This window comes from Notamacropus eugenii, chromosome 1 (assembly GCF_028372415.1).
Source record: "Notamacropus eugenii isolate mMacEug1 chromosome 1, mMacEug1.pri_v2, whole genome shotgun sequence".
Lineage (NCBI taxonomy): Eukaryota > Metazoa > Chordata > Mammalia > Diprotodontia > Macropodidae > Notamacropus > Notamacropus eugenii.
The window spans coordinates 233,469,034-233,480,621 of record NC_092872.1 but is presented as its reverse complement, the minus strand read 5'-3'; the positions used below and the strand labels follow the sequence as shown (position 1 = coordinate 233,480,621).

The 11,588-nt window shown below is 35.3% G+C and overlaps 1 long non-coding RNA gene across 1 annotated transcript in view; it reads left to right on the top strand.

The window, feature by feature from the left end:
- The window catches only part of LOC140524707 (uncharacterized), a 55,023-nt gene that overhangs the window by 24,056 nt on the left and 19,379 nt on the right, over window positions 1-11,588 (top strand). The window contains exon 2 of the long non-coding RNA XR_011973805.1: window positions 11,121-11,201. This is a non-coding gene — a long non-coding RNA (uncharacterized lncRNA). The remainder of the gene's footprint in view (window positions 1-11,120; window positions 11,202-11,588) is intronic.

Genomic DNA, 11,588 nt, shown 5'->3' with positions numbered 1-11,588 from the left:
AGAATTCTTGTCTTTCATAATTCATTTCTGAGGGATTAGAAAAAGGTAGGACAGTTTCCTCCTTATGAACATCCAAAGAAAACCAATATTGACTGAAAAACCTTATAAAACATTTAAACGTTTTCCTTGGATTGTTATAAAATTGTATCCTTACCTCCACCTGCCCCACCTATGTTTCCCTGTAGTGTTAGTGAATAAAATCTTAAAAAAATTATTTATGATTCTTTTAAGGTACAGAGCATGGTGACAAGGTAGGTTCAGTGAGGATGGTGACTGCAGCCAGAAACTAGCAGTGGCACACAAGTGGCACAAATTTGGAGGTTTGCTGTTGGAAGGAAGTAGTAGTATCATCCCTGAGGGTTTGGGGGCTATGCAAGACCCTTAGGTAACAGATCCAAATAACCAGTACCACATAAAAGCCAGAACATAGGACTAAGAGGGGATGTTTCAGGGAGATAGGGATGGGATCTGGGATTCCAGTGGAATGGAGAAATCCTGGATCAGGAAATTTTCATCACTGATGCAAGTCAGCAGTTTTTTCTACAACTTATAGTCTTAGAGAATTGTTTAGAATAGAGATGTGGAACATGGAGTCTACTGACCCACATTGTCATCACAACAGTATTGCCAGAATCGGATTAAAGTGTAATTGGGAAATATTCAAAATAAATAAAAATACAATAGAATTTAGAGAATGTTAATCCAAGGTTTTCTAAGTCAATATGTTGTCCCAGAGGTTTAGGGGTCCCCTTTCTATTTGAGCTTGATACTCTGGGGCACCAAGAAGTTAAAGAATTTGCCTAGAATAGCATAGACAGTATGTGCCCAACTCAATCTCTCAATCTAGTTCTCCATGTTTACCAAAGATAGGATTTAAGAAGCAGATTTTTTTTTTTTAAAGAGACTGAGAATCCAAATGGAAGAGAGGAAAGAAAGGAGGAGGATAGGGCTCTATGCCTGTCATGAGTTCACTAAGGGCGTCAAGAATTTTATGGAACTACCATTTACAATTACATACATGCATCCTTCTCCCAACCCCTCCCATTGAGTCTGAGCAAAGAATAATAGAGTTCCAGGAACCAAAAGCACTGGTTTAGAGCAATTGTAATCTCCCTGACCTAGAAAGCCTAGAGTTTTCCCCAAAATCTAAACCAGATGCCACAGGGACCAGATCATTCTGTGGACAAGGCCTGATAAGAGGTTAATCAAGTTTGTTGGGGAAAAGGCCATTAAGGAAAATCCCAGTCTGTCTCTTCCTACTTTTGTCCAGAAGATCTAGGTTGATTATTTTTAGATGCTCTTAACTTTCTGAGTAAAGCACAGCATCACGGATAAAAAGCTGCAGCTGTGTGACCCTGGGCAAGTCATTGAACTCTGCCTGTCTCAGTTTCCTCATCTGTACAATGACGTCAATAATAGGACTTATCTCCCAGGGTTGTTGTGAAGATCAAATGAGATAATAATTGTAAAGCACTTAGCACTATGCCTGTAATATAGGAAGTAGTGTATAAATGTTAGCTATTATTATTAGCTTGAAACCAGATAGACCTTGGATCTTGGGAAAGATACTTGACCTTTGAGAGCTCAAGGCAACTCTCAATGACTTCAAGTTGCAGATGAGGTGATGTCAGGGAGATGAGGGAATTTTTTTGGTTTTTCTAAAAAAATATTTTATTTGTTTTCAGCGTTCCACAATCACTTCCATATATCTTAGATTTTCCCCCCTCTCTCCCCTCCTCCCTCCTCCCTTCACACTCCCTCCTAAGATGGCATGCAATCTTATATAGGTTCTACACATACATTCCTATTAAATATATTTTCACCTTAGTCATGTTGAGTAGATGAATGTAAGTCCAGGTTTTTCTAAAAAGCATCGTGCTCATCATTTCTCATAGCATTATAGTATTCCATCATAATTATTTAGCCATTCCCCAACTGAAGGGCATACCTTCAATTTCTAATTCTTTGCCACCACAAAAAGAGCTGTAATAAATAATTGGTACTTCCCCTTTTCTTTAATCTCTGTGGACTACAGACCTGGTACTGGTATTGCTGGGTTACAGGATATATACAGCTTTATATCCTTTTTGACATAGAGCTAAATTGCTCTTCAGCAGGGTTGAATCAGTTCACAACTCCACCAACAAATTAGTGTCTCAACTTTTATCACTTTCCTTTTTTGTTATATTAGCCAATCTGATAGGTATGAGATGGTACCTCAGAGTTGTTTTAATTTGCATTTCTCTAATCAGTGGTGATTTAGAGCATTTTTTCAAATGACTCTAGATAGCTTTACTTTCTTTATCCGAAAACTGCTTGTTCATAGCCTTTGACCATTTATCAATTGGGGAATGACTTGTGTTCTTATAAATTTGACTCAGTTCTCTATATATTTTAGAAATGAGCCCTTTATCACTGACACTAGCTGTAAAAATTCCCCCCAGTTTTCTGCTTTTCTTTTAATCTTGGCAACATTGTACAAAACCTTTTCAATTTAATCAAAATTATCCATTTTACATCCTGTAACGTTTTCTATCTCTTGTTTGGTCATAGAGTCTTCCCTTATTCATACATCTGACTGGTAAACTATTTTATGCTCCCCTAATTTGTTAATGGTATCACCCATTGTTTCTAAATTTTGACTTTATTTTGGTATATAGTGTAAGATGTTGGTCGGTATCTAGTTTCCACCAAACTGCATTCCAGTTTTCCCAGAAATTTTCATCATGAGACAATATTTGTGAGGGATTTTGCAAACCTTAATATTCCATATAAATGTTAGCTATTATTACTTACACCGATTCTCCCTCTACCCCTGCACTCAGCTATCAATGTCCTCTTCTCAGGACAAAGAGATTGCTTTGTAGATGATTACCTGTGGACAATTTGATTCCTTCCATTAAATGCAAGTTCCTTAAGGGACCAAAGAGTTCAGTTTTGTCTTTATTCCCAACTCCTGGCATACAGTAGGTGACTAATTGTTGAACAAAATTAAATTGAAATAGAGAGCTGCAAAAATGTTCGTGAAACTGACAACAAAAGGTTTCAGAGTTGAAGTTCAAAGGTTGTTTACCCACAAAGCTTTTGTGGTGAAAATATACGTATGTTTTAAAAGCTCTCTTTTTGCCTACAAATTTAATGAGGACTTCAAATCTGCTACATCTTACATAAAGACTATTATTAACAATAGGAATATTAATTGATAGTCACTCTGGACTCTACTACCATCTAGCCTTTAGGATGAGCAATTAATTATCATCATTTGTTTTTATTTTAATTAAGCACTTATGCAGCACTTTACATATTTGAAATATTTTATACCATTAATTTCCGAATTAATGCATAAACATAAATTATACATGTTCAGAAAAGAGAGAGGTCTTTAAGTTAGGAATAATGGAGAAGTTCTGTTAGGAGGGTTGATCTCTTCGAGGAGAACATTTCTACCCAAGTGTAATAGAAGATTGAAGAGACTATCTCACATGTGTTAATGGCAGCAAGTGAATAAATTACCTAGTAACATTCATAACAAGGACTTGGAGGGCGGACTGAGAAATGTGTACATTTAAATTTTATAAACACTTGTGCTGTTTTAGGGCAAATTGCTTTTTAAGAGTCTAATGGGAGAGAAGCATTACATATTCCCAAAGCACACCCCATGTAATGGATGGTGATTCCGAAGTAGATTTTCTTTCTGCCCCTCATTCTTCTTGAGGGGGTGGGCAAAGGAGAGCCAAGGATCTGTGGCTTATTTCTGTTAATCATCAATTGAAAGAAGCTAAAGTCTTAAAACTAGAGTATTGGAAGGGACCTGAAGCATCATCTTATTGACGATGGCATGCCATCAAAATAGGGGAAGGACCCAATGCTTAAGGACTTAAGGTGCCAGTTCAAACTTGGGACTGCCTGGCTCACCAGATTTTAGGAGTGGGAAAGGACAGGGAATTTCTGTCTGGAATTTCTGCTAAAATTGGCTGCTGAGGGTACCTGCTGATGAAAATCCTTAAAGCAGCTGCTCCTAAACCAATCTGATTTGTTGTTATTGTGGTTGGTTTTCACACATGAAAAATGTTCCCTTGATTTCATTTTTCCTTTTTCTCTTCCCCCAAACAAAAAAAAAAAGGGTTGTATGGAATATTTTATTTTTTAAATGTAATTAATTTTATGTGATTCATAGTGAATAAAAAGATAACTTTAGAGTACTGAGTTTCTCAGTCTAGAGTCTTTGAGAAAGACCTGACTTCCAGTCCTCATTCAACTACATATTAGCTGTGGGACCTAGACAGATCACTTACCTTTCCAGTGCTCCAAACAACTCACTATTAGTAGAGGGAGTTTTCTTACCCAGAGTTCCTTATATCAATGAAAGTAGACATCTAGACCAAAAATAAATGTATATTAAGATTTAAATATACCCAATGTTAATAATAATTTTTGTTTCCAGAGAAGTATTATGAAATATTATATTTATTGAGTAATGGCTTTCAAGTCCCTTGAATGCCTCTTTGTTTATAATGGGGAATGAATAAACATCTCAACTCCTGTTCCCATGGAGGAGTTTAAGTGGGGTGTAGCTCTTGAAGGGTAAAGGAACTGCCATCTGGTAGCTTCCTTTTAAAACCAATTATTCTTTTTTTTAAAGCCTAATTATTCTTTTAAAAATATAGTTTATGGTTGCACTTTGTTTTGATACCACAGTCAATAACGTTTAATTGCTCTCCCATTAAATCCTTCTTTGGAATAATGAACACACACATATACACATACATACATATACATAGAACAAATTTAAATTGACTGAAAAAATCTTATCCTGCATCAAGAAGCTCATCTTATCTCTTTGACTTGTTGATTACATTAAAGTTATTCTAGGAAAATCTCTATAAAAGGGTCCCTGTTCCTGTGTAGACACTCAAGGTAGAAATGCGTATAAACAGGGTAGCCTTTATTTTAGACCTCCAAAATTAACGTGATTCACAGGAATCCATAAACAGAAACAAGCAAACAAAAAACCAAAACACTCAGATTGCCCATCATTTCCCCTTTGTAAGGGGCAACCCTCTGATGTTGCAGTACATCTTAGACTTCTCAGCAGGTCCCTTACAATTATAGTGTCACTTTGTGATTTGGCTTTTCTCAAGAGGGAAAATATACTTTGAAGCTGTTGAATAAGACCTTCCTATTGACCCTAGACTGATCCATCAATTTATTTTATTAAACTCTCTCTCTCTTTCTCTCTCTCTCTCTGACTCTATTTCTGACTCTCTCTCTGTATATATATATATATATATATATATATGTGTGTGTGTGTGTGTGTGTGTGAGTATGTATACACATATACATAAATACATACATATGCATATATGTGTATGTATACATATACATACATACACACACATACCCACGTGTTTCAGTCATATCCAATTCTTTATGACTCTATCTGGGGTTTTTCTGGCAGAGACATGGAATAGTTTACCATTTCCTTCTCCACGTATTTTACAGATGAGGAAGCTGAGGTGTCTGGCCCAGGGTCAGACAGCAAGTGTCTGGGGGATTATAGATATGGCAGTAGCTCATGGGAAGTGATTAGTTGAGGAAATGAGTGGTTAGAGTGTTTGAGAGAGAGTTAATGTGTATGCTGAAGTACTCTAGTGTGAAGGCAGAAATCAGGGAAGAGAGAAAAATTGTGAGTCACATAACAAATTCATTGAGGAAGAAAGGGAAGTGACCTGAAGGTCTATAAGCAACACCTACCAGAATTTTGATTAGGTGGTGGATAAAAATAGAATGAACCTCAAAAAGAGAAATGCTACTGAGTAATAGAGGTAGAGGGAGAACCTGGAAGAGGCAATGAGATGCAAGGAGTATTCAAAATTCCCCACTCTGACTAGTGAGTTAAAGTAAATGAGTAATGGTATAGTCCATCCTGGAAAGGGTGGCCAGGCTATGTCATTGGGGCAATTTGCCAAATTGATTAAAGGTACCCTAATCAACTCCCTTCTGACAAAATCATGAAAAGCTGGTCAACAGATTGCTAAAGGAGACCTAAAAAATTGCTGAAGAAAATAACACCTTTAAAAATAGACTAACTCAAATGGCAAAAGATGTCCAAAAAAGTCAATGAGGGGCAGAATGCTTTAAAAAGCAGAATTAGCCAAGTGGAAAAGGAGGTTCAAAAGCTCACTGAAGAAAATATTTCTTTAAAAATTAGAATGGAACAGATGGAAGCTAACGACTATGAGAAACCAAGAAATTACAAAAAAAAAAAAAAAACCCAAAAGAATGAAAAAATAGAAGACGATATGAAATATCTCATTGGAAAAACAACTGACCTGGAAAACAGATCCAGGAGAGACAATTAAAAAATTATGGGACTACCTGAAAGCCATGATCAAAAAAAAAGCCTAGACATCATCTTCCATGAAATTATTAAGGAAAATTGCTCTGATATTCTAGAACCAGAGGGTAAATTAAATATTGAGAGAATCCACCAACCACTTCCTGAAAAAGATCAGAAAAGAAAAACTCCTAAGAATATTGTAGTCAAATTCCAGATTTCCCAGATCAAGGAGAAAACATTGCAAGCTGCCAGAAAGAAACAATTTGAGTATTGTGGAAATACAATCAGGTTAACACAAGATCTAGCAGCTTCTACATTAAGGGATCGGCCTTGGAATAGGATATTCCAGAAGTCAAAGGAACTAGGACTAAAAACAAGAATCACCTACCTAACAAAACTGAGTATAATACTTTAGGGGGACATATGGTCATTCAATGAAATAGAGGATTTGACTTTCAAACACAAGAATCAAGAGAAACATGAAAAGGTAAACAGAAAAGAGAAATCATAAGGGACTTACTAAATTTGAACTGTTTACATTCCTACATGGAAAAATAATATTTGTAACTCTTGAAATTTTTCTCAGTATTTGGGTAGCTAGAGGGATTATACACACACACACACACATATGGAGGGATTATATACATATATACATATACATTATACATATATGAATACATTATATACATACGTATGTGTGTGTGTGTGTAAAATCCCTCCATATATATATGTATATATGTATAGACAGAGGGCACAGGGCAAGTTGAATAAGAGGGAATGATATCTAAAAAAATCAGATTAAGGGATGAGAGAGGAATATATTTGGAAGAGAAATGGGGAAATGGAATGAGGGATGGAGGGAAATATAGTCTTTCACAACATGACTATTATGGAAGTCTTTTGCATGACTACACATATATGGCTTATACTGAATTACTTGCCTTCTCATTGGGGATAGTTTTAGGAACAAATGTTGAGAATTGTTTTTGCATGCAACTGGGAAATAAGAAATACAGATAATGGAGTACAGAAATCTATCTTGCCCTACAAGAAAAGAGAGAAGATGGGGATAAGAGAAGGGAGAGGGCAGATTGGGGGATGGGGCAATCAGAATGCATGGTGTCTTGGGGTGGAGGGAGGGAAGCGAAGGGGAGAAAATTTGAAACTCAAAATCTTGTGGAAATAAATGTTGAAAACTAAAAATAAATAGATAAAAGTTTCAAAAAAAAAAAGAAATATCGCTCTCTATTAAAACCAAACAAAACTAGAGAGAAATCAATCATGGCTAGTTTAATACCTGTTGCCATAGCTTTAATGCTCTTCACCTCTGATTTTGTGTTTTGTGGTAGAAGGAACAGTTGATAGTCTATGTACACTTTGGGGGTAGAAAAAGAAGCTGTGATACATCTTGGCAAAGATATATTTTGTGTTTTTGTCATAGGAAGTAAAATATGAGGTCAGGGCTGATGGCGTAAGGTCACTATCTGATGGTGAATTCAAATATCATATTCAATTAATTAAATTCCCTTGCTGGATAATCAACACAGTGGCATACTATCTTTCTGTTGATTTAATGAAAGAAGTACTTGAGCCAAACAATCAAAAGCCTCACATGGGGGCAGTGTAGCAGGTATATTAATATGTTTGTTTTCTAATAGTCACATCAACATTGATGGTTTCAATTTATCATTTTTAACCATTTGATGGCTTTGGGATGAAACCTTGAAGTTGCTTTAATTTCTATTTTTTCTTATCATTAGTGATTTAGAGCAATGTTATAATCGGCAGCAATATGATTGTTGAAAACATGCTTTTCCTCTGAATTTTTTTCCATATTTATTAACCACATGTATACATATATATATATACATATGTAGAGAGATATAGGCATACTTAAAATATACATATATACTGAGCTATATACACATATATGCAGCCAAATATATATTCACATAAATTTGTACATGTACATATATACATATCTATGTGTATTTCTACATATATATATATCTGCATACATATCATATATACTCATATACAAATCAATAGTCAAGAATCAAAGTTTGTTATTGTAAATAAAAAAAAGAGGTATTGGTATTTGATTCTGGATTGTTTTTTTCATCCAGAAGAACTTTATTATTTCGTGTATTTCTGTAACATGATCTCTTAGCAGTTGAATTTTTACAGTACTCTCTGTAAATTAATGAAAGTGACATAGTCATTTTTATCATATTGACACTACCTAACCATGAATATTGAATAGTCTCTGATTATTTCTCTGGTTTTGTAATTAATATTTTGCAATTGCTTTTACCTAATACATATGTTTTAAGGGTTAATTCCCAGTTGCTTTATGCAATTTATAGTTATTTTGAATGAAAATTATTCTTCCCATCATTTAAAAAATGTTATTGTGTATAGAAACACTAATTATTTTGTGAATAAATTTTGTGCCCTATCACTTTACTGATACTATTAGTACTTTGCTGATTCTCTGGGGTTTTCTAGGTATGCCAATTATCAAGCTCAAATACATGAATGTATCTATTAACTCATCAATTTTGGAGTTTCCCACAGTAGCGTGAATCATAACAAATCCATGTCAACCAATCCTGTACACGTCCAGTGCAGATTCTTCCATTAGTTTATCACAGGGAGACCACATAATGCTGCAGTCTTTCCTGGATTTCTTCTAACATTGCAAGAATATTAGTTGACCATTTCAGTTTTCTACCTATCCTCCTCAACATTCTCTACATGATCAGCTCATCTTCTTTTTCTTGCAGATATTTCCTGGATGACATTTTATTTCTGTTTCTCCTCAAAGTTCATAATTGGATATATGTCACAGACTTTTTTTTTTTAACAGTCATGTAACTCTCCATTTCAAGTCATCTGGAAATGAGTATATTCTTTCCCCTCTTGTCTAAGGAATATATCTTTAATTTTTCTCTCACCTTATTGCTATAGCTCACATTTCTAGATTTATGTCAGGCTCTTTAGTTCCTCTACTTATGGTACTGCTTTTCATTTTGTCTTCATATGTCTAGTGCCCAAAGCAATGCATCACCATTGACCAACAAGCATTGTTAAATGTCAACTCTGTGCCAGACACTGTGCTACCTGCTGAGGACACAATTTTAATAAATGGAAAAATCTCTATTTGCAAGAAACAAGCATTATAATGGAAGACACAAAATAATTTTTTAAGTTTCCTACTATGTGCTAGGCACCATACTAGGTACTGAAGATATAAAGATAAAAACAAAAAATATATCCAACATCACAAAGCATATATGCATACATACATACAAACACATACACAAATACATATACACACATATGTATAGGTATATATGGTAGGTGCTTAATAAATGCTTGTGAAATGAATGTATTAAATATGCTACTGCTTGATTACACATGTATTTTTTAATTGCTCTTTGCGTCATTTGCTACTTTGTAACTTACTTTTAATAAAGGGAGGGGAAGGTGATAAGTATTTATATAGTGCTTACTGTGTGCCAGGTGCTGTTCTAAGTGCTTTATAAATACTCTCTTTTGATTCTAACAATACCCTGAGAGGCAGATGTTGTTATTATCCCCATTTTATAGGAAAGGCAACTGAAGCAGATAGCAGGTGAGTGATTTGCCTAAGGTCATACAGATGTAGGTCTGTGGCTGGATTTGAACTTAGGACTTCCTGATTCCAGGCTCAGCACTTTATTTGTGTATTGGGCCACCTGGTTGCCAGACATGTATGATCACAGAACTGAGAATGAGAGAAAATAATTGAACAAAGTTATCAATAATGTAATACTCACATTGATGAGTGATTAACTGATCTGGAAATCCCCCCACACACATACAGAATTGGTAATAAAAAGCATATAATCAAAAGAAATATATACTATAATTATAAGGTGTGCCCAAAAGGGAAGGGTGAGTCCAAAATCATGTCAGAGGATACCCCACACTCCCAAAGGTCATGCTTGCCTAATATGTAGGACTCTTTCTCCACCTTCCTATAAGGAGGCTAACAACCCAATGTAGGGGAGATATGAAAAGAAAACTCATATGGTAAAATGGAAGAAATTTTGAATCTCTTGGGTTTCTGTATTTAATGGCAGAAACCTGTTCTTAAGCCCTGAAATCAAACAATTCCATAAGTATTTCTGTCATCTTTGGTGCTCAGGTCCTGAAAAGAAACAATTCCATAATGATTTCTGCTATATTAGGTACTCATCTCTTGAAAGAAATCAATTCTACAGTCATATCTGCCATATTTAGCAGTGCATCTTGAAATTTCTTTGTTCCCAATTCTATAATGCACCTAACAATGGAAATAAAAGGGCATTTTTCAGCTTGGTGGAAGATTCATAATGGTTCTTTTCATGTCAAATTGCCACTGATTTTTAATGAATAGAAAATTCTTACCAGTTCATGATCTGTTTGGACTCAAAACTCTCTTAATCTGGCAAAATCTTAGAGAAATAGAGGTGGATTTTCTTCTTGGGATCCAAGTCTGCCCCTTAGAAGGATAAATAGCAAATTTCTGAGAGGAAATATAACTTTTGAAGGTCTGTGGATAGCAGGGTAACAGTATTGATAGATCATGAGTTGACCCAAGGGTCAGATACTTAAATATTCTATTCCTACTAGCTCTCTATTACCTGAGATACTTTGCCTTCCTACATCACCTTAGCTTTCCCATCATCAAAATGGGAAAAATAAAATAACTTCCTTATAGGATTCACTAGGTGTATTTTTAATTTTTTTTCAGAAACAGTCCTGTCAATCAGCAAGTAATTTGGAGGATCCACAGATGTCATAAAAAGCAGGATTCTTGGCCATTGGAATAAGTGTAAGTGCAGACCTTGACTTCAAGGACCTAAGAAGAATAAAAAGCATATAATCAAAAGAAATATATACTATAATTACAAGTGTGCCCAAAAGGGAAGGGTGGGTCCAAAATTATGTCAGAGGCTACCCCAGCAGGACAAAAATAAATAAATTTCCTTGTGTGGTTTGCTCACTCTCAGATCTGCTTAAAATGTCAGCTAAATGCATGCCTCATAAATCTTGTACTTTGTGGTCCAGTTTTCCCACTGTCTAGAGTTGGCTATCCCAGATCCAGAGTTCTGACTGATGATCTCCTTCTTTAAATAAGGAAAAAGGCATCATGTTATCATGGAACTAGAGGAAGAATGGATTGTTGTAATGACCTTCTGCTTGGGATTCTTGATTCTAG